General features: G+C 36.6%; 1 protein-coding gene across 2 annotated transcripts in view; it reads left to right on the top strand.

The window, feature by feature from the left end:
• Positions 1–25,036, top strand: part of Ar (androgen receptor) — a 195,012-nt gene that overhangs the window by 3,531 nt on the left and 166,445 nt on the right. The gene's annotated exons all lie outside the window — the stretch shown is intronic.

Below are 25,036 nucleotides of genomic sequence, written 5' to 3'. Positions count from 1 at the left end.
ATCCACAGTTCTCTATTTAAGGTTTGCATCAGATCCACAAGAAGGAGAATGTTCTTTAATGAAAATTTGGTCAGATTTGAATGTGATTTATAAAACTGTTTGAGAAAAAATTGTATTTCTGGCTACTCTAGTGTGCTCAGAAATCTGTAGCGGGCAGGAAGGAGTGAGGCACTTCATTATATATCTTCATTTTAAGGACATCCTTACATGTTAAAATCATGAGTTGTTGGTGATAACAAATTGAGTAAGAATTGCATGTGACCTATGAGCCACAGTCTTGCCCCAGAGTTTTAATTAGGGCATGAGGAAAGTAGCCAGCAGTTTCATCTTGCTTATTAAAAATTCTTTCTACTGCAGTTTTTTAGTTTCTTGGAGACCATGTTGAAGATTTTTTTTCTCAGGGCCAGGGATTTAGCTCAGTGGTTCCACTGCCTGCCTTGCAAAGAGCAAGGACGTGAGTTCGATCCCAGGTACCAAAAAAAAAAAGATTTTTTTCTCAGGAAGTTAGCATATTCATTTATCTGGTGAGAGAGAATATTTACTGGTGAATTACTCAGGTCATTGGTCAGGTTCTGAGAACCACATAGACTTGTATATTATTCTGTGTTTCCCTAGTTATTTTCTTTTATCTATGACTTCTTCAAAATTTGTGTGCGTTAACATACTTGTTTGCTAACTTAAAATCTAACAATTTTCCTCCTTTAATTTGTGCTTCTGTTCTGATACCATAGTGTTAGAAAAGAAAGGAAGAGGATATGATTTCATAAAATAGTATTTTCCTGATGTCGGAGAAATAACTTCTTCTTAGGCTTCACCTTCTATCAGATTTTTATGGTTTGGGACACAGGATTTTCAGAGTCCTTTTAATATCACCAAAGCTTTTTCCAGTGAATTTAGAGTATTTATTTTGTGATGGGTTATACTGGGGTATAAAAGGTCTTCATTCTGTGATAACAGATTTACACCATAGGTTTAATTTTTTTTCCTATGGTGGTCTCTAGAATGAAATCCCTCTTCTAATCTGGGATGAAATATCTAAGGTGTTTCTTGACCTACCATGATGCTAAACCCAATCCCTGGAAACTTCCATCTTCCGCATGTCCTATCCTCAATTTGCAGAGAGGAAACTAGTTTGCTTAGGAATATGTGTCTTCAAAAATATAGCCTAAATTTCTAGCAAGAAGCTATAGAGAGCAAAAAGTTCTTTCAATCAGGTTTGTAGCAAGCACGGTGATATTATTCTAAGTCTTAATGGAAAACACTTCTCTATCAGGAAGATCAACATAGCTTAATTCTTCCTTAACATTGTTAAACTAGTGAGAATTTGGCGGTACTCCAAAAAAGTACAAAATTATTTCATCTTTCCTGATTTGTGATTGCTGAACTAGGTATGAAAAGTCTAGTAAAGGGGGAAACTGATGTTTCTGTCATGTGGGTTGACAATTTCTATGTCTAGGATACAGAAAATCTTTGAGTAAGTTTATTAAAAATTAATCAATTTAATCAGGACTCAACCAGTTCTACCCTAAAAGTTGAAATATTTTCTTACTATTTCTTTCTCTAACTTTTTAGGAACACAATTTAGTGAAAGCCAATGTGTTATTTTTAAGTCCAAACCCGAGCTTCTTCTTTCTGTATATTGCATATGTTGTGTGCTAACTTTAAGTCCCAAAATTCTAGAGGCTTCCAAAAACCTGTTGGGTTCCTTCATTTTCCAATTGTGTAACTATGTTTGTGCACATCAGTTAATTAGGTAGAGGGAATTTTTTAAAAATAGTAATTTCTCCAGTAACTGTGTTCATATATATCAATAATGTTTCTGCAAAGAGTAAGACAGAAGCCCAAGGTGGTCCTAGTTTTACTTAATTTTGAATGTGTTTTGAGCAGAAGGAATAATAAAAAAATGATGGAGCTTATTTGCAACCCTGATGGTATTTTATGGAGCTGTCGTCTTGCAGAGATCAAAGACTGAACTTAATTGACTGCTGGCCCCCTTGACAGAAATAGAGTCCCTTACATCTCAATGAGCAGCACAATAATATGGTAAAGATTTATTTTTGAAAATTGGGGCCCAAGGCAGACCATGTAGGAATTAGAGTTCAGGATTAGACAAATTTTCCAAATGTAAAAAGACATGTTTTCTCTTAGTAGTGTGTTGTGGTTTCCCTAATAGGTAACATTTTAGTAGTGCTTTGAGATTGCCAAGTCCTGCCTTTAGCTATAATTTTTTTCAAGTATGGCATTTTATTAATTCCCCTTTTTATCTTTACTCCACTCCCCAGTTATCAAGCAGTTTTTTTATGACTGCATTAGAAGGAGCAGTTTGTCTGTTTTGTAAAGCAGAATTTTACTTTGGGGTGAAGGCAGACTGATGATTTCTGTGGGTAGGCTTTGAGGTCACTATGTTAGGAAGAAGCATCCTTTCTCTGTGGTTAGCAAATGGTTGGTGAGTTCAGTCTGGATCTCAGTAATCAAAAACTGAAAACCATTAACAATCATACTGAGTGGTCCCTCATTTGTAAGTATCCATAGGGTGTAGCCATGGAAAAGCCCTCTTGATAATCCACAAACCATCTTTCATCTCAGTGCAGGTCAACATCTGTGGGAGACGTTTTCAAAGAAGCTTGCAGCCTTTCAATCACAGGGTCACTTTGGAGTGTTGACTCACCAGTACTGATTTTTCCTCATCAGACTTTCATTCTTTGAACTGTAAATTTTGAAGTAATATATTGAATTTGTTGGCACATTTAATTTTCTTTGTTAACTGTTTTTCCTTGCTGTAATAATTTTCTCATCTGGTGAACATCTATGCATTTACAACAAAAAAAATTTGATGTTTTGACTCATTCATATACAGAGGCTGCTCTTGGTCGGATCATGTGAGTTGGGTGTGGATAATTTTATTATTATTACTAATGGTGATATCAATAATACCATTTTCATTCAGAACTCTGCTCAGGCAGAGAGCAGAATGTGGCCGATGTGTCACAATGCAAGGGGCTTATTTTGTAGCCAAATCTGAAATCATGATTCTGAAAAATATAAAGCAAACAGAAAAATCAAGTTTTGTGAGACTGGTCAGAGAAGGAAAAGGAAATCCTTCCTCACCCCCAACTGCCACCATTTTCTCTTAGTGTGCAGATTCCTTAAGTGCTGCTTATAGCAAATTTTTTTCTTATTTTATTCCTTTCAAGATTTTGACATTGAAATACTCTTCTTTCTGCTTCTCAAGATATTTTTTTCTCATTAGACCTGTAGCATATTCATAAAAAAATTTTATTTGAAAAAATTTGGATAGTAATAGATAGATCAACTGCAGCAGCTCTTTCTTAAGGCTTTAGGAGATTGCAATGTGAATAGCAAAACTTTCTTACTTTGAGATTAGAGGCTGATTCAACAGTTGCAGAAGGAGCTAAACTAGATGGCTGGAGGACTTAGAAATTTAATGAAGTATTTTTCAGGCTACTGCCTGTCTTTCTTTTGATCCCTGTCCCTTTCTGTCTACTGTCCCTATTGATAACCTTCTCTCAGGCCCTGAGAATAACGGGACTCTTTCACCTTCCACGCTGCTCTGTGTCAGAAAAAGCAGTGCTATCACTAGCAGTGCCTAATATGCATGTGAGAGTGTTCATTGATGTGTCCAACTGGAATGATCTGCTCAGGGTACATGTAAATTAATCATTTGAAAACTAAGAAAAACATTAAAGAAATTATTCTACTTTAGTCTTCTCCTACCAGAATTCCACCAAGTTTTATGATGCTGATTCAGATTAAGTTATGCTCATCCTACACAGACCTGACTTTTGTTTTAATTTTAAATTTCTGTACAATAACCAGCATTGGCTGTCCATCATAGGGAAGAAAATTATGAAATCTTAAAGTTATAAGGCACCTTTTGCAGAGAAATATCTCAGCGTTTTCCAGTTTATCCACAAGTGCTCTTGTAAGTTTGAGGGAACAGAAACTTATATTTCCATGATGTTCGTTTACCATGTGGGGAAGACTCTTTGGAGCAGAACTTGCAGTTTTTCTTCTAGAATCTTCCCACCTGACTCTAATACTTTAGATCATTGCTCAGTAAGGTCTTTACTCAGCGATTTCTTCAGAGGTGATAGTCTATGAATTATTGCTTGCATGCTCATGAGTCATGCCACCACTTCACTCTCGTTCTGATTCCTGCTTCCAACTTGCAGGACACATTAAAGTGCTGGTCACCAGAGAGTGCTATCAATTTAGATAATATGGTATCTGAGTTTTGTTTTGTTTTGTTGTTTCATACCGGTAATTGAACTTGGGACCTTGCGCTTGTGAGGCAGTTTCGGGAACCAATGAGCTAAATCCCCGGCGGTATCTAAGTTTTATTTTGTTAATAACAGCTTTATTGAAGTATAATTTATAGTCCACATAATTTACCCATTTAAAGTATACAATTCAATTGTTTTTAGCTTATTCAGTGTTATGAAACCATTACCATGATCAGTTTTAGAACATTTTAATTACCTGAAAAAGAAACTGTTCCACTTACCAGTTGCTCTCCTACTCACTCCCAACTGTGAGCTACCATTAATCTATTCTCTGTATCTATGGATTTACTTATTCTAACATTTCATATAAATGAGATCATGAATTATAGGGTCTTTTGTGATTGGCTTCTTTCATACAAAATATTTTCAAGCTTCATCCGTGTTGGAGCATGTGTCAATAACTTCATTGTTTTTTATAGCTGAATAATGTTCCATTGTACAAATCTACTGCATTTTATGTATTAGTTGATGAACATTGGATTATTTCCATTATTTGACTTTTTAATAATAATATTGTGAACATTCATGTACAGGTTTTTTATGAACATGTATTTTTAACTCTTTAGGGTACATATATAGGAGTGAAATTTCTGTGTCATATGATACCTCTGTGTTTAACTTTTTGAGGATCTCCCAAACTATTTTCAAAAGTGGCTTCACCATCTTACAAATCCACCAGCAATATATGAGGATTCCCTTTTCTCCACATCTTGTCAACAGTTGTTATTATCTCATTATATAGCTGTTTTAATGGTATGTAGTATCTTGGGTTTTTTATTTGTATCTCTTTAAAGACTAATAATGCTCACTACCTTTTCATGTACATATCAGCAAAATATGCATTTTATCATTTCCTCATTTATAGTTGGGTTATTTGTGTTTATTTTATTGCTGATTTCTAAGAATTTTTTACATATTCTAGATACAAGTCTTTTAATAGATTGTGATTTGTGAATATTTTCCTAAATGTTGTGGGTTGTCTTTTCACTCTGTTAATGGGAATCCACTGAAGCACTAAAGTTTTTAAGTTTGATGAATTTCAGTTTATCTATTTTTTTTTAGCTTAGAATTTTGGTGTCATATCTAAGGCCTTGCCTAATCCATAGTCACAAAGATTTAAATCTGTTTTTTCTAAGAATTAGTTTATGATTTTAGCTGTTTAGACTTAGGTCCTTCATCAGTTTGACTTAATGTTTATTGTGATATAAAATAGAGGTTCTGCTTCATTCTTTTGTATGTTAGATATCCAGTGATGGTGGCATCATTTGTTGAAAATTTTCCCCATCTGACTATTTTAGCATCTTTTATGTAAAAGTACTTGACCATAAATGTGAGGATTTATTTCTGGACTCTCAATCATATCCCATTGATCTACATATCTGACCTTCTGCCAGTACCATTTTTTAAAATTAATTTTAAATTAATTTAAAATTTTTTAAATTAATTGATTTTTTAAATTAATATTTTTTGTTTTTCTTTCTCAGGATTGTTTTTGGTTGTTGTGAGTCTCTTGAGTTTTCATATTAATGGGATTAGCTTGTCAATATCTACAAGGAAGCCAGCTGGGATTCTGATAGGGATTATGCTGACTCTGTAGAACAATTTGGGGTTATTGCCATCTTAACAACGTTGTCTTCTGATACGTGAATATGAGATGTCTTTCCATTTATTTAAGTTTTCTTTACTTTTTTCAGCAATGTTTTATAGTTTTTCAAACATAAGTTTCTCACTTCTTTTGTTAAATTTATTCCTAAATACAGTATTTTCATACTACAGTGAATAGAATTGTTTCCTTGATTTTCTTCTGATTTTCCATTGCCACTGTACAGAAATAGAGTTGATGTTTCAATTTTGATTTTGTATTCTGTAACCCTGTTTAATGTACTTTAGTTCTAAACACCTCTAGAACTTAAGGGGCAAGGGTTTCTGCTACTGCTCTGAAAGTTAAAGCATACTTGACTTTGTCTTTTATAAAGTCTGTAGAATGATACTGTTCTCAGTTTTACTCAGCTGTGAATTAGAACTGGTAATGCCATTCTCTTCCTGGATGAAGAGGAGAGTGTTTCTGAATAAGCAATTCTTTGGAAAACTGCAAGAAAGAAGCCTAATTAGGTTTATGCAGTTAATAGTCCCCTTTTAAAGAATTTGTATATCAGAACTTTTAGTGAGGGAGTGAGGAATAGTTTTGATTTCCATGTAGAAAACTAACATGAAGAGGTAACAAATGTAAACTAGGTCATAGAAATCACATGTTTTATTTGGCTTATGTTTAGGTTTGTACAAACAATTGAAGTCAGAATTTTATGTTTTACTTTTACTTGTCCTGTAGACAAAGTAAAAGACACTACTCTAGGTGTTTATTTCTAGATGGGAAACTGGTTTGTTTACTGTCATATAATTCAGACTTCTCTTCAAGGATATACTTCATAGCCATGAAACAAAGATAAAATTCATCTATATAAGGACTGAACTTTCATCTCATTAATACCTTAGGCTAAGGGTCATACCTATAGCTATAGTGCCCTGATAATGATAAGTGAACTGCAAGATACCCAGCAAAAGGTAGTATTTGACCCAATAGCTAGCTTTAGCAACTACCCTAATAAAATAATCTTTTAAAAAGAATACCAGTCAACCACTTTTCATTAAGAGTCAGCCATATGTCCAATAGAAGTGACATAATAAAAGGAAAGGGAACACAATTGAGAAAAAATCTTGAGATCACTGCTTTCAGGGAGCTTTTAGTGAAAGAAAGGAAGAAGGAAAGAAAATTAGAAAGGAGGAAAAAAGAAAAGAGAGAAAGAAAGAAAAAGGAAGAAAGAGCGAGAGAAAGAGGGAGGGAAGAGAAGAAATGAAAAGGAGGGAAGGAAGGGATGGAAGAGAGGCTGCACCACAATGCCATTATAATGAGATGCTATATGTATGGTACTGAATTTTTAAATGTAGGCAAAGAAATGAATCTATACAGGATGAAGTGATTATCAGTATTTATTACTTGTGGCTGCTTCTAATTTTTGTGGAAATGGTGTATAATTGAACTCAAGCATAGATTATAGGTCTTGAGGAATATATCAGGCAGCAGGATGTGATACCTCTGGAAAGACAGTGAAAGGGAACTAGAGCAAGGTGTTGAAATCTATTTCTGCTTATTCAACAGCACCACTCTAATCAAGTTAATTACTAGTTTCTTCCTCAGTTTCTTTCAGTATATATCATTGTACTTGTTGGGAACATTTTTCTGATGCCTTTGACTGGACATGTCTGCAATAATGTGGGTAATGATTTTAAAGTTAAGGGTGATTAATGGTTAAATTAGTGTGAGTTTGGCCTGATAGTGAATGAAGATACCCAGTATGGTGATCAGATCAAGAGCTATTCTGTTTTTAAAGTTTTCATTAGTCCTGATGGCTTGGTTTGAGGTTCTAAATAAATGGGTTTTCCTGATGTTAGTTAAGGGAGAGAAGCGATAAGCACAAATAAAACAATTTTCGGAGCAAGAAGCACGTGATAGTCTTTTAATAGTTTTGCTAAATTAGATGATGTAGCACTTTTTTAAATGTTTTTTTGAGAGGATCTCTCTGTGTAGTGCAGGTTGGCCTTGAACTCATTATATAGCCCAGGCTGGCCTTGAACTCACTACGATCCTCCTGCCTCAGCCTCCCAAGAACTGGAATTACAAGTGTGTGCCACCAAGCCCAGCTAGATATGTACCTTTTTGACCAAACCCCCTCACCCCATTATGGATTCTATTTTCTGCAGCTTTGAGTTGCTTATGGAAGTGTAGTCCCACTATCTGGCCGCTAGGGGAGCTGCGAGGGTCCAGGGAGTGGTTAGCCTCCTTCAGTGGTTTCAACACATAGCCAAAGCTCTATCACAGAATAATACGAACCAGAATCGTCCTGCACCAGACAATAAATAAGTTACTGTGGTACTTAGTATTTCATCTGGGATGTTCTTTTCCAAAGTGCCAAACATTCTTGGTAACACTGACTCCTTGATACCTTTTTATGCATTGTGTATCAAGAAATAGCCAGCAACACTGGATATATTCTTGTAGCACTTTGCAGTTGACAGTACAGTTTCATATTCCATTATTGAATTTCATTCTCATTTCTACTCTGTACAAGTAGACAGGGTTTAGAATATCATACTACTAATACTGTTACAGTACTGTTATTCCCATTGTAAAGGTGTTCAGAGAGGTTAGGTAACATGCCTGTAGTCAAACAGCTTCACAGTGGCAGATCTAGGATTTCAAACTCTTTCTTTCTCAAAGCATGCTTTCCTGCTTTTATTCCACAACTCTTTTCACTTCATCCACAGGACGATGAGATTCAGAGTGGCAAAGGAATATAACGGGTTACTTGAGGGCGACACTGCTCTTAAGACTTCTAAGTCTCTTACCCATCCACTTGACTAGGTTATGTAGGAGTTCTGGGTGGCAATAAGCTTGCTATTCTAGTTTATAGATTACATTTATTCAGCAAATATTTATTGAGCACCTACTATATGCCAACTTCTGTGCTAAATATAGCAGTGAAAAGGCAGAGAAGAAACTTCCGTGGAGCTGACAGTTTAATGCAAGGAGACATGGAGACTATATTAGAGGGCGATAAGGGTTACAAAGAGTAACTTAACAGAGTATGAGAGACAGAACAGATGGGGAGGCATTTTATATTTGTTGGTCAGAGGAGGCCTTACTATGGAAGATGATATGCAAGTAGATGGCTGAAGGAAATGAGGAGGTGATCCATAGGATATCTAGAGATAGAATATTACAGAACACAAAAGGCCCTAGGCAGGAGCACACTTGGTGTGATAGAACACAGTGAGGAGGCCCATATGGCTGGGTTACATAAGTGGAGAGTGGTAGAGCATGGCATCAAAATAAAGGGGGCATCACAAGCATGCCTTAGGACTTTGGGTTTTACTCTGAGGCTTTGAGCAGAGTAACTTGATCTGATTTACAATTTAACAGAATCCTTCTTCATGACATCTATTACTCTCCTATGTATTATACATTTATTTGTTTAATTGCTGTCTATGTGGCTAAGAGACTGTGGGAGCAAGAGTGAGGCAGGGAAAGGAGCCTACTGCAGTGATCCAAATGGGAGGTAATGGTGCCTTAGGCAAAGGTGTTAGAGGAGGTAAGAAAGGGCTGGATTTGGGATGTGTTTGGAGGTAGGACCAATACATTTACTTACAGATTGGCTGTTCATTATGAAAAGGTGAAAGGACACAAACATAATTGAAAATATTTGATGTGAGCAATTGGGAAAATGAGATCACCATTTATGAAACAGTGAAGACTGTATATATGGAAAGAAAGTGCATTGGGTAGGGTAAGTATCAAGAATTTAATTTTGGGGCCTGGGATTTAGCTCAGTGGCACCGCGCCTGCCTTGCAAGTGCAAGGTCCTGAGTTCAATCCCCGGTACTGGAAAAAAGAAAAGAGTTTGATTTGAGACATATGTAAAGTTATCTGGTGAAAAACCTGATGACTTCTAAGGTTTCATTTAGTGCCCTCAACTTTCCTGTTCTTCAAGGAAATAGAAAGGGCTCTGAAGAGATCACCTAGTCTTGGCCCCTCCTCCCCCTTTCATTTTAGTATTTATGGAGGCCTAGAAAAGAGTAGGGACTTATCCAAGTAAGCAAGGCAAAAACCTAACAATAAGAACTAGGATAAAAAACTCAGTTCTCTTGGATTCCAACTCAGTGGTTTTTTGCTCTCTGGTATTCTGAGGTCTCATTTGAGAGAAAGAGTGAAACTTTTCTTCTTGTCCAAACCTTAAACCAGGTAATTAAACTAAATAATGAATCAAAAACTGGAAAATCATACATATTGGCTGCTACCCAAAATCAAATCTAAGTATTACTATTCCATTTTTACTGAATCACGTATCAAAATAATTTAATTGTGTAAAACATTGAGCTTTGATCAAACTTGGAACCTACAGGGAACCTGAATGGAAATGACTGGAAATCATAGAATATCAGAGTTCATAAAACTTGGGAGACCATTTTGTCCAGGTAGGTCATTTTATGAGTGACATGCCTGAGGCAAAGAGATAGAAAGGGACTTAGCCACAGTTACTCAGCAAGCTAGTCAGAGCCTGTTCTGAAAGTTGGCTGTATGTTACTTGCTAGAAAAGTACATTGGGAAAGTGATTCCACACTCAGAACATAGAATTCAATAACAATAATAGTGATAGCACTTACTGAGTCTTCTGGGCTAAACTTTGGCACCTTGTATGCACTATCATTTAATTATAACATCAACTTTGAGGAGTAGGCCCAGAGAGGTTAAGTAACTTGCTTGCCAAATTGTCGCCCAGCTAGGAAGTAGTAGAACTTGTGTACACCTATAAGAAGTCTGACTTCTGACTATAAAGTGATAACTACTGCCCTATAAGAGCAGCTTCTCAGATTACCCAGCCTTTACCATATTTACCTTTACCATATCAAGAGATTGATGACTGAAGTGACTTCGTTTCCCACTGCCCCTGTTGTAAATTTAGTGCTCCTCACCAAATAGCTGCATGACCTGGAGGTTATGGAGATTTTGGGTGATAAGAAATAGATATCTTATAATAGACATTAGAAAACAGGATTATAGAGATTATTGAAAAGGATCCACCACAAATCTGGGCTATTCAATGCCTGCTTAAATAGGAGAAATATCAAGATTACAAAAATAAATGAAGGAAAGAAAGAAAAAAGCCATTTAAAAAATCAGTAACTGTTTTATTTGCTTTATATGTATTAACTCATCTGGTCATCAAAATAACTCCACGAGTTAGGTATTAATATCATTCACATGTTGCAGATGAAGAAACAGACACAGAACAATAAATAATATTCCCATGGTTATAGAACAAGTAAGTGGAAGAGCCTGTATGAGATTCTAGGTAGTCTAGCTCCACAATTTAAGTTCCCCATTAAATTTAGGGAAAGGGGTGATACTCATACTTGTGGTTAAAAGCCAGACTTCCTGGGGTTGCACACAAATTCTGCAGCTTCCTAGTTGTTTTGACATTTGGGCAACTTACTTAACCTCTCTAGAGAGTTTTTAAAATGCAAAAGCATTGGGCTTGAACTTCAAACATTGAGCAACTTTCTTCCTACTTAATATGTACCAGGTTCTTTTAAGGACTATTTGAAAGCAAGATACCCAGGATCACATGGTTAGTAAGTAGCAGAATCAAAGCTTGAATTTGTGACTCCAGACTGCCATACCTCTTTCAACTTTGTGATTCTGTCTCCCTTCTCACAATGATTTTTCTCCTTACATTTCTCCTTCTGTAGTGTTGCATTGCTTGCCTTTTTCCTTTTGTTTTTTAAATTAACTGACTTCATCATCAATATTGGACAGACAATTGGGAGAAGTAGCAGAGTCCATCTCTTTCCAGAGATTGAACAAAAGGACATAAATGTCAAGAGAAAAGGTCAATATATGGGATTTACACTAAATAAGGAGGGAAACTTTTCAGTACTAGCAAGATACCACTGCCTTCAGTCTAGATCCAAATGGACTGTGCAGAATCTCATAGGAAGTTATGAATACAAATGCTAGATAACACTTTCGTTACTGTGGGAATGGAGTCAAGCTACTGTGAAAGCCCCAATCTTCATGTACAATCATGCTGCTCACATAAATGAGCACTTCTTTTGAAAACTGCCAGGGCTTGAGAGTATCTTTCCAAACTTGACATACTGGGCCATTTCTACGAAACATTGTCCAGCCTCTAATGAGATGAGAATGTTGCATAAAGGGAAAGTTGGGAGTAAAGATGGAAAGAAATATTTGATGTTTAATGTTTGGGTGCAAGAATGATTCTGAAACATGCTTTGTGTCTGTTTATTCTGCCCAGCCCTTGTTCCCTTTCATCTTCTTTTTTTAAAACCAGGGTTAGCAAGTGTGTAATCTTTGGGAGTTTCCAGTTGTTCATCTGAAACTTGTTTGATCAACCTTTTAAATAAAAAAATTAGACTGAGCTATTTCAGTTATCTTGATAATAGACCAAAATCTTAATCATATTCATATTTTTACATGGTATGTTATGTACTTTGGATACTTCCTAGGCCTTGCCGAGGTGGTGGATTAATTCAAAATAAGAAGGTAAGATGTGGAATTGAACAGTGCAGACTTTTCTCTGAGGATATCGCTACCCTTCCAGATTCAACATTCCCCATCAGAGATGACCTCACCAGGTCTGGTAAAAGCCAAGTTGGAGGAATTGGGAATTATAGTGATGAAGTGATGTGTTTCCCAAGGCATTCTCAGTGATCACTCTACCTGAGTTGAAGATCCTTATCACTTCTTACCTGGCTTACTGCAGGGACTGCATGTCTCCTCTCTCCAGTTTTCTCTGCTACTCTCTAATTCATATTGTATTTATGTCACCCGACTTACTAGAGTTTACTCCCAGTCATATCAGTATCCTTCATTAAACACCCATTAGTCTATAAACTCTGTGACAGTTGGAACCCTGTCTGATTTATCTCCCTATTCTCAATGTTTGGCACAGAGGAAGCCTTGAAGAGCAGTTATGTAATGTCTTGTTAAATGTTTAGCTTCTTAAGCTGAGGGATAACCCAATGGTAGAACACTTGCCTCACATGTAGGAGGCCCTGAATTTGAGCCCCATATCTTTCTCTCTCTCTCTCTCTCTCTCTCTCTCTCTCTCTCTCTGTCTCTCTCTCTCTCTCTCTCTCTCTCACACACACACACACACAATTTCAGCTTCTCCCCCATTTACTTATAGGTTAAAGTCCAAATTCTTTAAGACTGGTATATTCAAGTCTCTTCATGATCTGGCTTATTCTTCTAGTTTGAATCTCTAAAAGTCCTCTACAAAATTCTTACTATCTAGCCAAATGAATCTGATCATTGTCATTTTCAACCACCCTTGGCACTTTGTTCTTTGAACTTCTCATTTTATCTGTTAGCCTTTTGGCCTTGAAGGCTATCCCAATTCAGTTCTATCTGTTCTTCTAAGCCTAGTTCAAATCCTTCTATAAGATGAATTTTCTCATACTCCAACCTAAGGAGAAGTGATCTCTATGACATGATATGGTTGAATGTTGGCTTAAGTTTCCTCATCTGTAAACCAGGGCTTAAAATCTCTAGATTTTAATAGTTCAAAAGCAGAAGGTCAGGTAAGATAACGGATGCTTGGAACAAGTAACGAATCACATTTTTAGGTTTGTCCCATGCTTCCTTCTTCACTGATATGACACTCTCTTAAATTATAATTATTTGTATGCATGCCTGATATAGCTTCCTAAACATTATTCTCCTTAAGGGAAATGTTTTATCCTGGATATCACTATATAAAACCCCTAAAACACATATAGAGTGGTACATAAGAGGTATTCTGTAAGTATTTCTTTATTAAGTAATTCTGGATCAATAATATTAAGTGATGGATCATAAGTTTCACATATAGAAGAATGGGGTTCGAGATAAAAGAGGTGATTGTCTTACTCTGTGAAATTCTAATATTTGCAATGTGGTATTCAAGCCCAGTATTCATGAGGCATTGCCTCTTGTAAAGCATGGAGGAACTGAGATACTGAGTTAAGTATGGTAAGGGAGGCAGGGGGCAGTGAACATAACTATTGTTTCAATATATCTGAAGGATTTTTCTGAAATAAGGAAGTTAGATATTTTTCTGTAGTCCCATAAAGAGCAAAAAGAATGAGGAAAGATTACAGTTAAAAAAAAAAAAAAACATTTTCTCAGAGTGCTTTCAACCCTAATCAGAAATTATCAGCTTAGATCCGATGAGTCAGGTTTAGCCTATACAGTTTACCTGTGTGTGTGTGTGTGTGTGTGTGTGTGTGTGTGTGTGTGTATTGGATTGCTTGCTAACATTTCACATGCAAATTCAGACTTCCACCTTTGAGAATGAATGTCGGGCAGTACCGGACCTTTATTCCTACCTGGCACTGACCAGCAAGAGATGAAAGGCACCTGCCCCTCTGGAGGGAGCATACACTTTTTTCCAGTTTTCCCAGGTACTACCAACCTTCTTAATTTACTCACCTATTTGTCCCTTATAGGTATTTGAATTTGCCATCTCTGTCAGGTTTGCAACCTGGCAATGGCAAATCTTTAGAGGCTTCATTACTCCAAGAGCTTTTTCTCCTCATATATAAGAGAGACTAAAGAAAAACACAAGCAGAACCACAATCACACCAAATCTAGCATTCTAATCTGTCACAACCATTTACCAATTGTATGACTTCATTTGAGTAACTTAATCTTTCTGATCTTCACATTCTTCTTCATCTATAAGAGTTCTGTCTTTGTAGTGTTACTATGAAGACTAAATAAACATTTTAATTAAAGGGCATGACCCTTTAGTAATTACTGGAATATTAGTTTGCTTTTTATTACTTATCACATCCTATCTGTCTACTGGTAGGATGGCATAAGTAGTAAATTTACCCTCATTGAAGGCATTCAAAGACACTGGACCTGTTGGGAACCACAGAAGTTTGTACTCAAAGTAGATAATTCCTACAAGGACTTCCTAGGAATTTAGAAGCCTACATATGACTTCAAAATGCCTATCTAGATGATTTTAGGCATATCTTTTTTAGTTGGGGAATTTTAATAAGTGTCGAAGAGCTGAAAGGCCCTTGGTAAAGAAGCAGGGGTCGGGGCTAATGTAAATGTGTTGGTTGACATTCAGGACTAGACTTTAGTTTTCAACAGCCTTTGGTTTAAAATCTGACTCTGACATACTAACTGCCAGTTCTGGCCCACTTTAGCTCTCTGAGTTTATTTACATATTTCTAAAATGAAGATACTAATACTTTCTTAGTTGATTTTTTTGTGAAGATATTTGAAATAATGAATGTAAAACATCTAGCTCAGTGGCTGACCCATAGTAAAGGATTGATAAATTGTGCCATATTATTATAATCACCATTATTGTTGTTATTATTTTTATATCACTCAAACAGAGCTTTGGAAAACAACTCCAGCTAAAGTACATGGGCTTTTCCCTAGGCCACTGCTGCCTGATCCTCTCTCCCACTCAGCTCCCAGTTTCCAAAATGCTTTGGCTGGAATGTTAAGTGTGAGGTCATTGCAGATAATGGAGATCCTGATTTGCTTTGGTAATGCAAGTTATCAAGTTACTTCCCTCAGCCCAGCTGAAAACTTTTGCTAGTTGATGCTTGCTTCAGAGTGCAAGACTGAGCTGCTCTGAGGAAAGGGATAGTGATGAGATGCTTCTTCTTAGCCAGAGGTCATGGTCCTCCACAGGGAACGGAATGACCCAGTTGAAAGTCTGTGCCTTTGGTGAGTTCCGGGCTCCTACTTTTCAGCCAGTCTCCATTGCATACATTGGTCCCCTTCCCCCACATAATCACTGGATAGGAATTTCCTTGACTTCTTCCATGGCCTGGACCCATCCCCCATCTCATCCTTGTTATCCACACAGCTGGCAGAAGGCAGCAAACAGCAGACAGCAGGGGGAAAAAAAAGGCTTTTTAGTATAGAGAGAACAAGCTTTGCAGCAGTGCTGAATTTGCTTGGGAATCTCATGTTAACAAAGGACCTTCCTGACTGCCTCTCAACACCCCAAACAGATTAACTCTTTTTTAATGGCAAGCTGTGTCTCAGAGCAGCTCCTTGCCTAGATATATTTAATGATCTGCTGAGTCATTCAAGAGTAGCCTGAGGATCACAGGAGGCAAGAACTGTACCCCAGTTGAGAGGGCGAAAGTTGAGAGGTGAAATTTGTTTGGCTTTCTCCCATGGGGACAAACATCATGATCTGCTTCCCTCCTCCATAACTCTAGAGAGCATCTATTAAGACATCTTATTATATCAGGTTTGGACTCATCAGTTTACAGAAGAGTGAGAGAAGGAGCACTTGTTCCATTGGGTGTCCTGTATGAAATTGTAAATGTCCCTGCTATTGATAGCTGAGAATATCATGAAAGTGTCAGTTTGATGTGTTAATTTCTCTCTTTTCCTTTTCAGTTTCTGGTTCACATACCTTGTTAGCATGGCACATGCCAGTTGCTGGAAAGTGATATACATTCATTCTCCACTGCACTTATGACTTAATTAGTATAGAAATAAATAGCAAGTGTTCATTGTAGATACACATTGGAACGGTCTTAGAGCCATTTGTCCCTCTGCTCTTCATCAGGAAAACTTGCAATCCCGAAAGTTGGCAAAACTGGAGCTTTTCTTTGGTGCTGGCCTCTGTGAACCCCATTCCACAGACTTTAAGCTCCTTTCTCTTTTGAGGCGTCTGTCCTCTTTTCTACCCACACTGTATTGCTTCATCTACTTTTCCCATCTCTAGCTCCTTTATCTGTCTTCCATGTCTGACAAAGCCTCCCACTCTGCTTTCACCATGCCATTTATCTCCCTACCATCTAAACCTTCCTTCCAACTCCTGCTTTTACTGAAACCACCTCTGGGCAGAGGAGCCAGAATAAATTCAAACATAATTTTTGGATGGGTTTAAAAGTTTGGTATTAAGATCTCTTTATCATTGGCAACACTAACTTATTCAGGTTGCCATGCCCAGGACCTCAAAAAAATGAGGTAAGCTAAAAGTTGCTTGAAGCTGGCAGGAGAGTTAGTTCTATGCTTCCCTTTTCCATTTGTATTCAGTTTTTAGATGGTTTTCAGAGGATCTAGTGGATGGCTTTATTATAGCCATTTGATAAGAGAAATAATAGAGGGCAGAAAAATGGGAAGGAATCCGGGGATTTCACTCAGTGGTGCCCTGCCTGCCTGGCAAACACAAGGTCCTGAGTTCGATCCCCAGTACTGCAAAAAAAAAAAAAAAAAAAAAAAAAAAAAAAGAGAGAAGGAAGCCATTGGACATGTTTGAGACTAAATTATTACAATCCCTAGGATGTATAATGTTCCTGAGAGTCCACAAAGTACTTTCAAGCACCTTACCTCTTTCTACTTCTAAAGACTAATTTAAAGGTGGGTATGACAAGAACAAACACTTTTAGCTTACAGACAAGGAATTGAGATGGGAGGCTAAGATTAAGGGACATTCTAAGGTAACCCAGAAACAATAAGTACAGAATTAAGATTTGAACTATGGATTTTTTAAACTTTTAAGTTCAATTTTTTTCAAGTTTATTGCAAGGGTTTGCTCTTTTTTTTTTTTCTTTTTGATAGAGTGCTAAAGATCCAACCCAAGGCCTTGTACATGCCAGGCAAGCACTCTACTGCTAAGCTATTGATTTGCTATTGAATAAATAATGAAAAAGCACATATGTGATTTAAGAACATTCTTCCCAATTTTTGGTTATGAATTTGTCCCATCTCTTGTGGAAAATCTTTTGAATTCTCAGCAATGTCAGTCTGGTTAAATGATGAATATTTCATTTATTAATTTATGGAGTAATTCTCTTATTTACTAATATATTTCTTGAATATCTACTTTGTACCAAACCTGTGTTAAATTCTGAGGATACAAAGAAAAATAAGAAACCATCTCAGGCCTCAAAGATCTCTCAGCCTGAAAACTTTTCGTAGTAAACATGAGCAGCTGTATATGAAATGTCATTAGCAGAATCTCAAGGTATATCTCACATACATAGTAAGTATTACCATTCTAAAAATGAGGGTGTCTTTTAGTTTGAGTACATGAAGATGAAGCCTTTTTATTGTATGAACCATTTTAATCTAATCTTGTCTTCTAAAGAACAAAAGTGAAATGATTCGGCTTCTGGGGAAAATTGCTGAATAAGGTCTTTGGGTGACTTAGGTTGCCCTGGTGAGTTCAAACATTGTGTATATGTATGTCTTCTATATAGAGGGAGAGGGTGGCAGAGATTATTGTATAAAAGCTGATTTTAGATTTTTTTTCCAAGTAAGTGGTTAGCAGACTTCGAACATCATTACACTTGCTTTCAAAACCTGATGCTCAAGGCTTTTTTCCTACCAGGTGTAAATTATTTCTGGTCAAATATCATTCTTTCTTTTTAGCACTTACCTCTCAGTAGTAGGTATTGTTAGATGTTTTTTATTTTCTTGTTTAAACTTCACTCTGATTCTAAGTGCTTCTTATTTCAGTTTATGAGTGAGGAACTGAAGTTCACAGAACTCGGTGACTTATTCAGAGTCACACAATGAGTACCTTTGTGGATATGGGATTTGAATTTTGATTTTTCAATTTTTTGTCATCTGACCTTAATGCTGTTTTCACTATTCCAAACCACTTTAGCTATATTTTTCATACAAGCCATTAAATCTCCCCTCCATTAGCCAAAGCCGCTTGCCTCCCTTCAACATAACTCTTTCCTAGCATGTGCTTAATAATCATCTGAAAAGGTTTTACAGCCTTTCTGGGTACTGTGGCCCAGAGTCTTAATTCAGGCTCTTAAGTGCCTTGGTTAACTGTAAAATGGAAAATCAAAGTCACAGCTAATTCAGGAAAAATAAGTTTAGAATGTGAATTTTCTGGGCAACTTGTCATTTTTTATTTCCTTACCTTCATAAATTTACCAAGGTTCCCTGAGGACTAGGAGTAATGGGAATAATGGAGAAATGCTACCTTTTCTTCCTACGAGTCTGTCAGCCAAGGGCTGCAACCTCCTCCTGCTACACCATTCTCTTTGCAGAAAGGGAAGTAGGAGCTAGGCCTGAGGTTCTTTCAGTCCTGAGTTCATATAAGGACTTTCTTTCCTTCTCTGGCTGGACTGAGGTAGGAGGAGAAGTTGAATAACTACCAAAGGGGGCAGGAGTAAAGAAGACATGGGTCTTCAAAAAGATCAGTAGAACTATGCTTAAAATACCAAGGTTTGTTCCAGGATTTGTGGATTATTCTCTGTGTTCCTCATCTATAGTTTAGAATATGAACTTTAATTTTATAGATGCAACATTAAGTCTAAAAGTATTTTGTAGACTGGGAAAAGACTTGTATATTTAAAGTGTAGCTGGTTTTATTATCACAAGCCAATGCTATAATTCAACTATGAAACCTTACCCTATTTTTTCTAAAAGCCTCAGTGTGTGTGGTTTCAGGGATGGGTCTGGTCTCTGTACCAGACAACTGTCGAAACTATGAGCTGAAGGCAGTGGATTGCATATGCAGTGAGCAAGTATGAAAAGAAGGTTATATATTTAGAGGTAGGCAGATACCAGGCAGAATAGCCCCCTCAAATCCCACCACATTTATTCAAACAACATTTGAAGCCTATTTCACCTGGGAATCTATATCTGGGCTTTTTTCCCCCTTTTTTTATATAGCAAGCATTCATTAACAGGACCAAAACATAACTCTTCCTTCCATTTCTGAGGATGAAATTGTGTCTCTTCTCTAGACATGAGTTCAGAACAGTGGATTGCAAGAAGGAGGGTTAAACCAAAGAATCAGAGATGGTCAGAATTTAGAGAGTACCCTCAAGTTCAGCCCCTTTTATATAGATTGGGCAACTGAACCCTGGACAAGGAAAGGAATTAGACTAAGTTCACAAAGGACGTCACTGGCATATTTGGATTGGAAATCTAGGGTTTCTACTCCCATGTCAGTACTAGATGCCCTTTCTAACTCAGATAGATGTTCTTTATCTCAGTGATTTTGACTCTTTGTACTGTTGGCTGGAGACAGTGGAACTCTGACTAAAGTGGAAATATGTGCTTTCCCTTTTTTGTTTTTGTCCAAGGGCCTGGCAATCAGAAGCATTGTGATCTTCACAAATAGTATTTACACACCACTGTCCTCATTTAAAGCCACATTGTGAATCCTTCCAATTAACAAAACAGTGATTAGCATGGGATGGGTGTGTTTACTTATCTTCCCTCCACCCTGCCCCTAACCCACTGATTACAACAGAAAGTTTTATCAGCTCTGATTTGTCAAGCTACTCTTTTTCCTGTAGGTCTTGAGAAGAGAGAGTAGCTCCTCAGAAGTTATCTGTTCCATCTTCCAGCCTATGCCAAAGCCTGCCTCAAAGCTGCTGGAAGCTGGTTTGTACAAGACTTTGTACAGGGCACCAGGGAAATGAATGCAGAATGCTCCCAATATTTCCTGTTACTTTTCCCCCATGATACTCTGGCCCCACAGGTGGGAGGTTCTTCAGCTGAAAACTGACAATTCATTTTCTAGGATAGTGAGTGTTGTACGATTTGGACTGTGATCAGTAGAATGCAGCCATGGCATTATCTATTAAGCATCTAGAGTAGCTTGCTTGGTAAACTTTTAGCATGTGGTAATTTGAGGCAAAATACAGTGTGAGTTGGGGAGTTTAAGCAACTCATTAATATTAAAAAAATATTTTAAAAAATAGTAAAAAAATACTTAATCACCTTTGTCAAGGCTACCTTTTTCATGTATATTGGCCTGCCTGCAGGGTCTCTAGAGACACCAGCTTACTTCTGTCCTCCAGTTTGCAGACTTTGTGAAAAGAACAGCTCTGGCTTTCACACACATGTGGTTTGGCTTGATGTTTGTATGTGATTGTGTACCACACATGTATGCCTGTTATTGTCAATCTATTTCTGAACAGTGTTGACACAGATCAAGAAGCAGTGTGTTACTCTGTGTGCTTTGCTCATGGGACTATGTTTCTTCTTTTGTACCTGTGTCTCTGTATAATTATGTGCCCTGTGAAGTTAATGTATTCTTGTCCTTTTACCAGTTCTTCTAACCTTATAACTCTTCACTTTGTTGTAATTTTTTCCTCTCAGTTTGGACATGTTTCTGTCTTTATGGACAGCTTTCACTCTAGGCTCACATGTCACTGTGTCTGCGTATATAGCCATTTTTCTCTGTTCATGTGTGATTTTTATTTGTGTGTTTTGGAGTGACTGTTTTGTGGGGTTAATTAGCCTTTCTTTGTGCGTCTGCTTCTGTATTCTTTTTTCATACTTAAAGTCCTGTCTCTGTGTTTCTATGAATATAGGTTTTGATGTAACTGCCTTCTTAATTCATATATCTCTGGGCATGTATCTCTGGCTTGCTTTTCTGGGCTCTTATAAACTTTGGCTTATTTGTGCTTTGCACACGTCAATTGAAATTGACCACATCATTTTTTGTGTATGTTTTCCTTCCTTTTAGTTTTTGTGTATTACAACTCTGACTTTGAGGAGTACTATCTATGTTTACAATCAGTTATGTTGGCTGTCTCTGTGTCCTTAAGTGTACATCTGAATGTATATATACTTATTCGTGTATCTTTCTGTTTTTCTGTGACCCGATTCTTCCATGCAGCTGTCTGTATGCCAGCTTTTGTCTTTTTCTGTGCTGTTGGCTATCTGTCTATGCATATGTGCCAATTGATCTCATAAGAAATCTCCCTGTTTCCTGATAAGTCTGTTAGATTATTTTGTGAGATAGTTCATCTGTCTTGTTTTTTCACCTTCCTACTTATTTTACAACTTGCTGGCCACCATGGTACTTAGGTGGGTGTTAGTATTTAGGTGTGCAGAATTAATCACGTAAGATGTCAGAAGACTTAAAATTGTACATATTATGGTTTTAGTAATAGGACAGTTGTAGAGAACTTTTGAGAGATGAGTGCTGTGGAGATTGCAAATCTTTTCATGTTAATTTAAATATATTGATGGATTAAATTTGAAAGTTAGATGCTGGATAAGTTATATGCCACTCGGTATATTGATGGTAAAGAAAAACCTTTATTTATACTTCCAAGTCTTATTTGTGTTGGTTATTCCTAGATTAGAAGGTATATTACTTTTCTACTTTTATTAGGTTGTTATTTCAAAGATTTATCACAGATGGCATCTTAAAGGATATGAGGATCTGAGGTTGATTTAAAGCACATAGAGTAAAGACAGCAGTTAAAACACAACAGAGCGATGGACATATTCTTTTTTACCTATACGGACTCTACCAGGGGATCAAAATAGAGTTCCCAGAAAATGAAGAGATAAGAGTCACGAAGCAAAGCTTACCTGGCCTCCATCTTTCCTTGTCCTGAGCTACTGTGTCAATTCAAGGAAGATGGTAGCAGAGTACCAGGGATAGAGAGGAGGTCAGCTCTCCTTTTTTTTTTCTTTCTAGTGAAAGATTATCTTCTTTATTTAAAGTTTTTGGTACTGTTTTCTGCTCTCGTTCTGCCATGGCAAGAAGGAAATTCCCAAATGTGGCTTACCAATTTATTATGCATGTTTCTTTACAAAATATTAAAGAGAGAATGCTAAATTCCACTGCAACTGTCATGCAAGCTGATCCACTAATATGAACAGACAAGCTTCATGACTTTTCTGCACCTCTCACCGGATATCTGTGGTTCTTACTAGAGGAAGCCATGATTTTTTTGATGGCGGCTTATTTTCAGTTGTCTAGTGTATAGGCAGAATTCCTGAATACAGTTCCTTCCCAACTATAGCAGTCTCTAAGAAGGAGGCGGCCACTAATAAAAAACTAGGCTCAGTAGAAACATCTAATCATTTAGGTCTAGGAAATTAATTTGGCACTCAGATAAGGGAACATCTATCTAGAAGTCAGTTACTTTATGTTCAATAAGGAGAATATAGATGTTCCATGAGTTTTAATCTAATCCTCCCATAAGATTATAGGACAGGTTATTCAAGTTATTAAAAAATTTAAAAATTGGTAAATAGTTTAGATAATCTATTTACATACAATTGACATGATAACTATATCATCATATCTATTTAACAACAGCAGGGTATCTTAGCTTAGTTTGATTATTGAAGATAAAATAATGCAAACAAGCTGGGCAAGGTGGTGCATGCCTGTAATCCCAGCACTGAGGCAGGAGGATCACCACAAGTTAGGAGTCAGCCTGGACTTATTTTATAAATTTAGACAATTAAATAGAGGTTTTTATTGTGTTGTATTGATTTAAATATAGAGGAGTCTGTGGTACCAAGTTCCAGTCAGGAGATGAAAGTTTGTATATTTGTTTCACATTCTGACTAACCTGGATAATTTCAGACTTTAATTTCTTCATCTTCATATAATGGTAATAAGAAAAACTCCCTCAGCACTACCAAATGATTGCATATGACACTCTTCTCATTTATTTAGGAAAAATATAAGAAAAATTGGACACTACGGTGAATTTTTCATAAAGCAAAATTATTCAGTTAATATTCTAAGATTGTCTCTTGCCCTGGCCATTCTCTTTTTCTTAGAAAGGTAGTTTTCAGGTCTGATTTTGCCTTTTCTGAGGAAAGAGGTGAGTACTGAGTTGAGTAGGAGTCATCACTTTCCTGAGATGATATATCCATGGTGAAAAACAATTGCACATATGGTATAAAGTGTCCACTATTGTAAGTCAACAAATATTTAGGTGGCAGCTATTATGACCTTGGGTGTATAGTGACTTCCTTATTTTCTTTTAAATTAATTGTAAAAAAGAAATCTAAATCAGTATGTCTGGTAAAATTTCATTAAAACAAAGATAATTATAAAGATGCTCCTTTATATTTTCTAAAGAAATGGAAGTCCTAGATGTTGGCCCATTTATTAATAGAATATTAGATTTTAAAATTCTAGTATATGAAAGAAAAAACTGCCTTACAGTTCATTGTGATTTTCTATGAAACATCAATTCAGTTTTTTTGTTTTACTGGTGTGTTGGAAGCTGGATTTCGAGTTGTTAGTAAATCATTAGACTTCAAGGTAAGTTTTGACCCATGAGAAATGAATGTAATCCAAACAGTCTATCAAAATTATCACTTTTCAGGTAAGAAACTCTGCTGTGTATTTGCCTACCTCATATTACTAGTCAAAAGTAATTAAATACCCAAATTAGCATTCTAAAAATTGTTCCATTGTGTTTAAAGTGTTTTCCATGACTACTCATCTTCGTTATTGAAACGGTATTATGTATTTATAAAATACTCTGACATTTTACTCCTGGTAAGAGCCCAGGGAGGTGGACAGCAATCTTTAGCCTCATTTTATAGAAGAAATTGAGATTTAGATTAACTTAGCAAGGGTCTCACACAGGAATGTGATAGAGTAAGGATATGAATGTAGCACATAGTTATTTACCTGGTAGTATTAATTTTATGATTATATGGAAGTCTGCTGACCAGCCTTATCTCTGCTGTCTGAGAATATCCATTCTACAAAGTAGAAACTGGAATGTCATTCAGATGAAATGTCTATACCTTTAAATGGCCATTAACAATGTTCAAGTTAAAGAAAAGCAAACAGAAACAACTAAAATACTTCAATTAAAGTACTTCAGCAAGTACTTGTGAAAATTTAACCTTAGATAATTTGGCTTTCAATTGGAAAGGTAGAGCAAGATGGAGGAACCAGTTCTTCCATGGATTGGTATTTATTTATCTTGTGGAGAAAGTCTCCTGCCCCTCCACTCTTTGACCTGTAATTTAAGGATGGTATTAATACTCTTACATTGTATATAGGGGCCACTGAGGCCCAGACTGGATGGGAGAATTTCCCAGGGTCACATAACTAGTTATCGTCAGAGTAGATATCAAGTTTAAATTTGTAGAGCACGTGACTTTCCCACTAACATTTTAGTTTATTGTGAAAGATTTGCAAATAATAATTAGAAGCACTTCTGGTAATTAAAAAAATGCATACTTATCCCCTCCCCAGTAGTATATTTCACAACTAATTATTCTAAATCTTACAACTATTGAAGAGGAAAAAAATCCTTATCCATTCTCTGGGTTCTATTTTTTTTATCTGTGAGACATGATGGAAGTATAAGGAAGATAGAAGTCCATGATCTCTGAGGTCCCTGCCAACATGTTAGGAAATGTC

Source organism: Heterocephalus glaber, unplaced genomic scaffold, assembly GCF_053883595.1.
Source record: "Heterocephalus glaber isolate CG9 unplaced genomic scaffold, H.glaber_assembly_v1.0 deba00001790, whole genome shotgun sequence".
NCBI classification, from domain to species: domain Eukaryota; kingdom Metazoa; phylum Chordata; class Mammalia; order Rodentia; family Bathyergidae; genus Heterocephalus; species Heterocephalus glaber.
The sequence above is the reverse complement of the archived record's forward strand: the minus strand, read 5'-3'. Positions and strand labels throughout refer to the sequence as shown.